General features: G+C 38.2%; 1 protein-coding gene across 2 annotated transcripts in view; it reads right to left on the minus strand.

The window, feature by feature from the left end:
• The window catches only part of wscd2 (WSC domain containing 2), a 43,383-nt gene extending 42,187 nt beyond the window's left edge, over window positions 1-1,196 (minus strand). The window contains exon 1 of one of the 2 annotated variants that reach the window (XM_019275811.2): window positions 1,057-1,196. The gene's annotated coding sequence lies outside the window, so the exon portion shown is untranslated. Of the gene's footprint in view, window positions 1-991; window positions 1,027-1,056 lie in introns of those variants that run through there. The other variant, XM_027278172.1, reaches the window with a different exon arrangement.
• Window positions 1,197-10,200: the final 9,004 nt, after the last annotated feature.

Genomic DNA, 10,200 nt, shown 5'->3' on the forward strand with positions numbered 1-10,200 from the left:
GATCTCCTTGTGTCTCGGGAAATCTGCCAGGCAGTCCCAGCCACGTCCAGCCCTGTCTCCTGTTTTATGGATTCTTGCCAAGACCAGCCCTGCAACGTTTTGGATTTCCTAACGGCAAGATCTCGACGTGCCATCACCTCCATCCACTAATGTTCAACACAATGAATAATTTGGGATTGACGGACATGTACAATTAATTTATGATCAAAATAGTTGGATTACAGCAGTCAACTAACTGATAACCAACTAATCACAAACGGATTCGTCATGTTTTACACACACTTTTTCCTGCGTGCAGTGTACAAGTTTTCTTATTAACACGTTAGCTTTTCTGTGTCATGTATCGGTCTAAAACAACATTTTCTAGGTCTGTATCAATACAGCTGGTGCTAATTGTTGATACACACAAACAAACACTATTGATTTAGTTTTCCTTTTCTCATTTTCTGCTGGGATATTGCTGATTGTGCTAGTTTCTCATGCCAGTCAGTTGATAATCACGTGTCATGTTTATCGATGTGCATAGTGATTTATTATCTGCCTGGTGGCCATGCACTCGTGGTGGCGCATCAGTGATTCTTGATGAGACCTCCTCCAGTATGACACCTTTTTAGAAAAGCTCTTGTTCTATTATGTTTGCTATTTTTATGCACTGCGGTAATCAGAAACAATTCCTCTCATCGATGTTACACAGGAATAACACAATCAATAAGTGTAGTTGCTTTGCACTCTCTTTGACCTTTACACCAATAAACATTTGCTTCCCACACCGCAGGCAGCTTTTTGGCAACAGTTGCAATTACATAAGTGAATTTTACAGCTATATTTTGTGAGTAATTCTTTTGTTTGTGGGCTTTCAACATGTTACATAAATCAGCTTTTATTCAAGGACACTATTTTTTCTTGTTCAGCACTTGAATGATCTTGAGCTCTTGAAAGAACAGCACGCTGAGTTCCTCTATTACAACAATGTGAACGCATTAACACTTACTTTGTCAATCTACCACTTCCTCCTGACAACAAGGAAGCTGTACGGCTGCTGTTCATGGTTCTTACCTTGGTGTTGACTCTTTGTCGATTAAAACACAGAGGACAGAACCATAAAAAGCTACTCCAATTCCCAGGTTGCGTTCCTTGTGAACATGAAGTGACATTATCATTTCAAAGCACTTGTACTCATCAGACAGAGGATGATTATAGCACAAAATGTTCTTTCATTTTCAATATCCGGTTTGAGCAACTCATAGGTTCCACACAGACACCTCTGGTTTCCTGTTTCCATCACACAGGATATATCAGTATGGTCTGGCTGCATCTGCAAGTGGTTTAAGTCAGTAAATATTTGTCATGTAGTGAAGTGAGTAATTTATATATGCATGACTACATCAGCATCATTCCATATTCTGAGTGTTGATAGTGACAGTCTGGATAAAGATGGATATAATGCTGGAACTGACTGTAAGTCGCACATCATGTACAAGTGACAGACAGCAACTTGTTTTCTGTGAAACTGTGTCATTCAAAGAAACCGTGTGGACTGATAAAATCTCCTCAGCGCCTCCTACACTAACGAAAGTCCTTGTGTTTGTTTAACACTTTATCTTAATCACGACTGATTGTGAGAATGTCCAGTTCAGAGAGATGTGCCTGTTCCTTCTGTGAAAGACGTCTGTTTTCATGCTTAGCCTTCAGTAAATGTATGCGGCACAAGGCTCCTCAGACAGCAGCGTACAACTTTATACTTCTACTTCAATGCATCTCAGAGGGAAATGTTTCACTTTTCACTTTCCTACGATTGTCTGACAGCTTTAGTTACTTTTCAGATTACAATTTTTCATTTTCTTTAGATTTTTTTTTAGCATTTTCACCTGAAGAGGCAGACAGAAAATGTGATAAGAGCGTTTGAATCTGAATTTTGTGATAAAGTCATGGATTAAGTATTTCTCGCTGTGTGTTAAGAAACATTTTTTTGTTTCTTAAGCTAAATAAACTACTCAAAAACCACCATACAAAATATGTCACTGAGCTGAACGCAGGGCTTTGTAGAGATATGTGGTTCTACAAATCGACCATGATGATTTAATAGAATAAGATGCATTAGTGTAAAATAATCTAGCAGTTTAACAGTATATGAAGTAGTTCAAATAAACCTTGAAGATCTACAGGAGTAATGTCCAACAATATTACTTCAAAAACTTCATATATATTAGTAAAACACTGACAGGGAAAATGTAATACTAACTCTGAATCGTCTTCCTCAGAGGCTTTCCAAACCCTAACCACTTAGACTGTGGACCATTCCAGGCCCACAGCATCCAGTTTACATGCCAGTTTTGGGCCTCATATATCCTCGACCCTAACCATTTGTAACTTGGGGAGCCTTACCGATATGTTCTTGTAACTCTAACTACTTGGGCTACTTTGTCCATACTCTGAGCCACTCCGGGCCCGCAACATCTCATCTACAGTACAAGGCAGTCTCTGACCTTACCATGGGCTTCTTGTCTAACCCTAAGTACCTGAACCGCAGGCCACCTGAAACCAACATCATCCAGTCTGCACTCGAAACATCCTCTACCTTAACCCTAAAACTTCTGTAGAATGAGTACTTACTTAAGTAATCTTTTACTTGTACATGTAGAGGATTGTCTTTACAGTGTAGTATTACTACCTGTACTTAAATAAAGGATCTCAATACTTCTTCAACCCCTCGCGAACAGTAGACGACTTTGTAAAATAAAGCAGCTGATCTGTTTCTTTTAAAAGCAGAGGGGATTTACTGAGGCAGGAGTCCTCAATTAAACCTGGTGATGGATACTAGCATTAATAATTCAGCAGTCTCTCCAAAAACTACCAAAAAAAAGAGATCCTGCATTATTTAAAGGGCACACTGAATTAATTAGAAATATGAATTAATGATGAGATTATCCTGAGCATTCAACTTAAATCCCTGGCAGTATCACTCCAGCAATCAACGGACAAATCCGTTTTTATTGTAGATTTTACAGACACACACACACACACACACACACACACACACACACACACACACACACACACACACACACACACACACACAAATCTTCTTGGAAGACTAGACTGTGAAATCAGCCGCGCGTTGTAATTGTTATTCAGGTAGTGTCTCAATGTCGTGGATGTGGCCCGGGGTAGTATTACCGGAGACCTACATCTTTCAGTCACCATAAAAAAATAATGATTCTTTCACTGAGTTTCATTTGATCCTTCTGACTCTGCTGCTCTGCCGTATCTCATTAGATACATCTGACACAGTTTGGGATGTTTTGGGCATTAGTCTCATTTCCTTAACTGTAATATCAGTGTCACACACGCGCGCACACACACACACACACACACACACACACACACACACATGCACAGTGTTTCATCTTAAACACAATCACACTATGAGAAAATCTGATGATGCTTGTGTGAAATTTTTCGCACGGCGATAAGGATCTACATTAAGTAGAGATTTGATTGTTTTATTAGAGAATCTAATTTCACATTCCTGTACTGTGTGAAAAGCTAGTGTGCAGATACTTTTACCAGCCAATATAATAAGATACCTCCTTCTGTTTAAAGGCCAAACTGCAGACATTGACTAATGTCAGTGATCAAGTTGTGACACATGGTTTCAAGCAGCTTTGTTGCAGTCCGTCCTCCCCCATGTCCACCTCTTCTTTTATGTCTGACTTGTATTATTAATGAATGCCGTGTGAATGATGAGACAACAACAGTTGCGTGTGTTTCTTTGTGTCTCACAGAGATAGCCTTTATAACCTCAATATTGGAAAAGGTTTTAAAAGCAGACTGTGGAAAATATTACTTCAACTACTCTGTAAATGAATTAAATATGTTTGTATTAATCTGAGTCTGTTTGATGTCAAACTGTTAAACTATTTATATTAAATGAACTTTTTGAAATACCAATTTAAATATGTCACTTTTGAGCTTTTTTATTTAAATGTGAGATGAATCGAAGACGTTTCATTTGCTTTCATACATTCAGAGAAAAAAAAAAAACCTTTACGTAACTTTCCATAGAAGTAGGCAAGTTTGAGCAAGCACGCCAAAACCACAAAGTTAACAGTATTACAAAACACTGCTGCAACATTATCCCTATCTGAGAAACTAACGAGACTAGAGGGGTCTAATTACTTCATGTGTTGTGGAAACTAATTGTGATGATGCTTCCCGATCCAAAACCAATTTATTGACTTTAACACATTTGCCAATCCCTAACCTACAGCATTAACCTACTTTACAGAGGAGGATTTTCTTTCTGTGCTCGTTGAAGCGTTTGTTTGTTTTTGAACGGCGTGTAACAAAAACTCATTCTGGTAATTGGGGTTTGTGTCTCTTTAGGAAATTGCAGGGTGTCAAATTGTTTAGCTGGGCTCAGAACACCAGCCCTTTACTGATAATTATACATCACTGAAAATCACACACTCACCTACAGACAGACGTGTCCAAACTCATGGCAATAAACACACACAATGATCTTAGGTGCCTTAATGTTATCGCCTTAATTTTGTTTAAAATAGCTTTTACAGGGGGAAAGTCAGCACTTTCTGTTTTTTATTAAGACTGGATAAAAAAAATATATAGATCTGGAGTCAGCTGTCAAATGGCAGCTCAGTTGTGTCACCATCATCCATTTTGAGCATGCCCAGGAGAGTTGACCCACTTCATGGTGCAATCCATCTCTGTGACATCCTCCTTCACTTCTGTCTTTTCCTGCCACTGTCACCATAAAAAAATCTGCAGGACCTCTAAAAAGAGGAAAACTTAATTTCTATTTTTTTTTCTCTACAACTGACATTAAATTGCTTTTTATTTTGTAACTTGCATTATGTAAATCACTCATCCTTTGTTTTTCTTTGAGAAGAAATGACAGAGAATTTTATATTTTATTATATTTTTTGGTTTCACAGTGGCACCGATTTACAGACTGAACCAGACAGGAGCCTCAGACTCATTAGCTTTCCTGCTGAAGTCTCCTTCTTATCTACATAACATGAACACACGTCCTGTCCTTAGCTTGTTAAACAATCGGCCGAACAAACATTGACGCTAACATCAGGCTAGATAAGACAGATAGATAGATAACTAATAAGTTGCTCAGCTGCAGAACAGCCTGTAAATGTACCTGTGATGTTACTGTCCTGTTAGATGCTGGTGTGGTGCTTACTCGAATACCGCAAACATCACGCTGTCTTTCCAGGATATGTAGGCTGCAGTGCAAGTATCCTGCTGTCACTCAAATTCAGACCAGCTGAGACCTTTTTACTTTATAATAATAATAAAAAAAACTCTAACAAAACATTAGAAATGACAGAAACCTTTGTTTTTGCACAGTTTTAGTCTCTCAATCATGATATTGCTCTTGGTTGTACACACAGATTGTGGGAAGTCTAAAAAATATAGGCGAAGAATAAACTGGACACATTGTTTAGTTGTGCTAGAGGATTCAGTAGTTTGAACTCTTCTTAAGGTGTCCCTCATGGATCAATCAACACTGAGACCTTTACTTTTGAGTTGTTCAAAGGCACACAGACCAGCCCTTTGCAGACAAGACAAACTTGTGGTATTGATTTATTTATAATCTGTAACCTCACAGTTAGATGCCACTAAATCCTACACACTGCATTTAAGGTGCTTTAAGTTAAACAAAAGATAATCTCAGTTACAAGTACAAAGTTTATATCCGCATACTAATCTTAGTCATCTAGTACAAGCATATTTGTCATTGTCGACTGAGATGTCATTATATGAGTGCTACAAACAAGTAAGGTTTTTAAGTGTAGCACTTTCCATCTGAAAAAAAAATAAATGAATATGTTACAAAAGGTTAATAACAGGCTGCAAACAAGGTGACCATATTTGGTAAAAGTGTAGGGTAAAAAGACAGATTGAACTTGCATGGTGATTTACAAAAATCAATTTAAATTGAATAAAGGCGCACACAGCACAAGTCAAAAGAGGTGCAAATGTAGAAGGACATGCACAAGATTAATCAACCTCAGGGCCAAATTCAATTCCCCGCCAGCTTTATAAAAGCAGCCTAGACATATTGAAATTGCCGTGCAACCTCATTAGGTGCATGGTGCATTCAAAGACACAAAGAAAAAAAGAAAAATGTGGTGATACACAGAAAGTATATTAGAAATTCTGGGAAATAAAGGACAAACTGTCCTTATATGCATGCCTATGCCAAAATCCAATGAAATTCTTCACGGGAAGTTCCTTTGAATGAGCAGCAGCCATCTCCAGGATTCACTCACTGTATCGAAGTCATTATATGGAAAACAATCAGAGTCCAAACCTGCTCATATTCAGCCTTGAGCTCAATCATGAGACCTTTTGATGACATACTACATATGTCTGTACGTACTGTATGTAAATAAGCCAATTCACTAATCCAAAAGAGGCACGGCAAAACAACATTGGCCACAAGTTAAACATTATGAATGGAAGAATATTCCTGTCAAATATATCATCACTAAAATACACAGTCCATTAGATCCACCAGGTGGTCACTAGTGAGGATAAATTGCCAGAAAGCACACAGTGAACATGATGTCCTCACTGTCGCTTGAAAAGAAAACTGACTCTCCATATGCAAACAATATAACAGCAGTTCATTTTACAGAGAAAGGCCAACTAATGCCGTGAGCTGTGGCCTCATTACCAGCAGGGGTGAGCTCTATTTAGGGGCTGCCTGTTATGTATGCACATCCCAAACAGCTTGAAAGAAAGCTAAAAAAAAATCCTCATTAAACAAAAGCAACTGGTGCAGCAGGGGTACACTGCAGCATGCGAGCCGCAAAAGCTCATATCTGCATATGAATAGTTGGCAAGATATACGCATTAGCATTTTAATGGGTTGAAATGGAAAACATAAATAAACAAATATGCTTATTCAGACATAGTGGACAAATCCAGTCTGCATAAAAATAAAGACTGCTATGTTAAACCTTTGAATAGGCTGAGCATATGATAGTGGCTGAATTCATTCAAAGCCGGTGGGATCCAAGCTACCAGCAGTTTACGTCCTTATCCTTTGCAATGTCGACACGAACCTTTGAACTTTTGTTTTACATGTTTTTCTTTGCTGATTGCAGTCGATATAGGAAACTGTAACCACGCTGACCCTGAAGACTGTGCAGCTAAATGCACATCAAATAAACCACAAAAGAGAGCAACTCTATCATGGCCACTGCAGTGAAGAGATTTGTTACTACAAAGTAAAATATCTGCTTCATGCAAGTCAGCAACTACAAAGAAACTAGATAACTGAGTTTGATCAGTGAACCCAGGAACAGCCCTGACTATATTTCACACGTTTGTGAAACTAATGGATTATATTGGAAAAATACAGCCGATGATCAACTTGCTCATGTCAACTGACACCAAGATCGACTACAACAGATATCTGATCTGATGAGCTGTTGAAAAAATGACACCACTACCACGAGGCCACTGGAAAGAGATTGACAATTATATGTTGTACCGTACATAATGAGAGCTAAAAGCAATTACGTATACATACACGTGATGTTAATCATATTTTTTATAGGTTATTGAATATTAAAGAAATGCATTAACCATGTCCATGCTTAATAATATGATATTTATGATAAATGTGGTAGAGTGAAAAGTCTAATCTAAGTCTGATCAAACATCAACAAATGTATCATTTGAAAAATACAAAATATAAAAATCAATAGAAGAAAAGAAAAGAAGAGAAACAAAGATAAGCTCAGGCCAAATGATCTTCAACACGAACACACTAGGAAAGATAAGCGACTATATGTGTACTACATGCATACTTACAGTGTATTGTATACAAATATAGATCTGTGTGAGCATGCATGGCTAAATTTATAATCACATCACCTACATGTACCTGAACGTGTACTGTATAGTTCTTACAGAAAGTTTATTGAGGTGTTGTATTATATTTGATATCAACAGCCCCAATAAAAAAGAGCTCCAGAGTTTCCTCTGAGAGTTTTATTAGACTTTTTCTTGCCTTGTGAAGTTCTTCCTTTTTTAACAGTTAGAGTTTCTCTCTTTTCAGTACTGAACAGACATTCATGCAATACGACAATGAAGTAGAATAGCATTCAAGCTCCATTCAATACGTTTCAGTCGAGTGCATTGTTATGAATTGATGTATACCCAACAGAAGTGATATCCATCCCGAGTGCCGCAGTCATATCACACTCGTCATTGTGTATATGGGTGAAGTGATAAATGATGAGGTTAAACTCTCCTCCTTTGATGTAGCGCTTCACATCATTCTCATCACCACACCCGGGATGAGTAGCAGTATATAATCAACCTTGATCTCTGCTTACTTTACTTTATCTTTGCACGCACACACTCACTTCAAAAAAGATGTCATCATCCTCTCACCTTCAGACGGTACACTGCAAGCAAAAATGAGACACAAGAGAGTGCAGGAATAGAGGGACAACATGGCAGAGGGAGTAAGAGGAGCTTTAAATTCTCACAAGAGAGGGCAGAGGGAGTAAGAGGAGCTTTAAATTCTCACAAGAGAGTGAAGATTTTACCATTTTAAGTACGTTCACATGTAGTTTGCCTGTATCTGTATATGCTGTGGGTACGTAGAGCAGTGACAATCTGATACATCAGTGCAGAATTTACTTCAAGAAAAAAATCAAACGAGATCTGAAACAGCTCCAAAATGAGGTTCGGCTGCTGTTTTTAACTCTTTGCCTGGCACTGATAAATGTCTTCACACCCCACAACAGGAGTTAGACAGTGACCCATCTCCCCCTTCATTGCCCAGTCAGACCCACAAACACTTACCCTCTGCCATGTATAACCATTAATTTACTGCCCCTTGGGCTTCACTGTCCATAGTTATTGATCAAACAGCGCTCCCAGCGCTAATTTAGTGCCCGTGATACATTCTGTCATGAGGGAAGCAGGAAGAGAGTATTGATTAACGTACAGTTCTGCTTAGGGCGCTGCTGCAGCACCACTCTATGACATGGATCTAATTAACTTCCAAACCTCTTAAAGCACTGCATTCAGATTTGTCGTGGCTCTGCTCTCACTTTCTGCAGCGTGCAGACCACACTGAGCTGGTCTTATGAGAGCTAGTGTTAGATGTAGTTCAGTATCTCGGTGCAAATATCTATTCTGATGCATATGCATGCATGTATATACCTCCTGGGTTTCTTGGTACGGACTTTTGTTCAGTTTTTCCTCATTTAATCAAGCTAAACTAGCTTTAAACAGAACTGCACTGAACTTATTTTATTTGAGTTTACAGAATTGCTTTGAACTGAACTGAATAATATAAACTTAAATCTGATTAAAAGACCACGCTCTAGTGAGAATCATGTCCATGTTGCAGCACCGTGACTCAGACAGGGTGTCAGGCAGAGGGAGTGTGATCTGGAGGGACGACAGTGTGAACTTCCCATGTGTTGCCAGTGAGATATAAAAGGAGGCCACACCATGTCAGTTATGGGAAGGTGGTGCAGGGATACACACTGGGTAGAAAGGGGGAAGAAATCATTGTGGTCATAAAAGCTGTAATTGTATTAGCAACAAGGTATTTAAAAAAACAAGTGCAGGAATATCAGAATATTTTTTCTTTACAGCTGACCACCTGAACTCTGAAGTTAAAAAAAAGTGAAAATCATTTCCAAATTTGTGCTTCAGGTATTTTATTGTATGAAGAGGGGTATATTTCATTATCCTAATGAAGCCGTTTAGAGCCTTCGGGCATATTTTGGTTTCTCTCCTCAAAGTTAACATATTTTGGAAGTATTAGATTATTAGCATTAGACTTTCTTGTAATTAAAATGAAAATTAACCAAAATTAACCAATTTAACTATGTTAAAAATCGATTTATAGTGAAAATCAAATAAACAACAGTACTGAGTCCACGTGGGCTCCTAAATGTCTAGCCACTATAGAGTTAAATAGTATGAATAAAGCATTTTGTCTGTCAGCTTGCTGTTTAAGTCTTAAATTTTCTCTTTGCTTATATATTTTGTGGCCAAAGCACTGATAAGATAATTGATTTCATTTATATGGGACCTCCCTCACATTTACTGCTGCTATACTGCCACCCAGTGACTCTGAGGTAGTAATGATAATACAAATATCTGTAGACACCAGTGCAAAAATGAAAG

Source organism: Larimichthys crocea, chromosome III, assembly GCF_000972845.2.
Source record: "Larimichthys crocea isolate SSNF chromosome III, L_crocea_2.0, whole genome shotgun sequence".
NCBI lineage: Eukaryota > Metazoa > Chordata > Actinopteri > Sciaenidae > Larimichthys > Larimichthys crocea.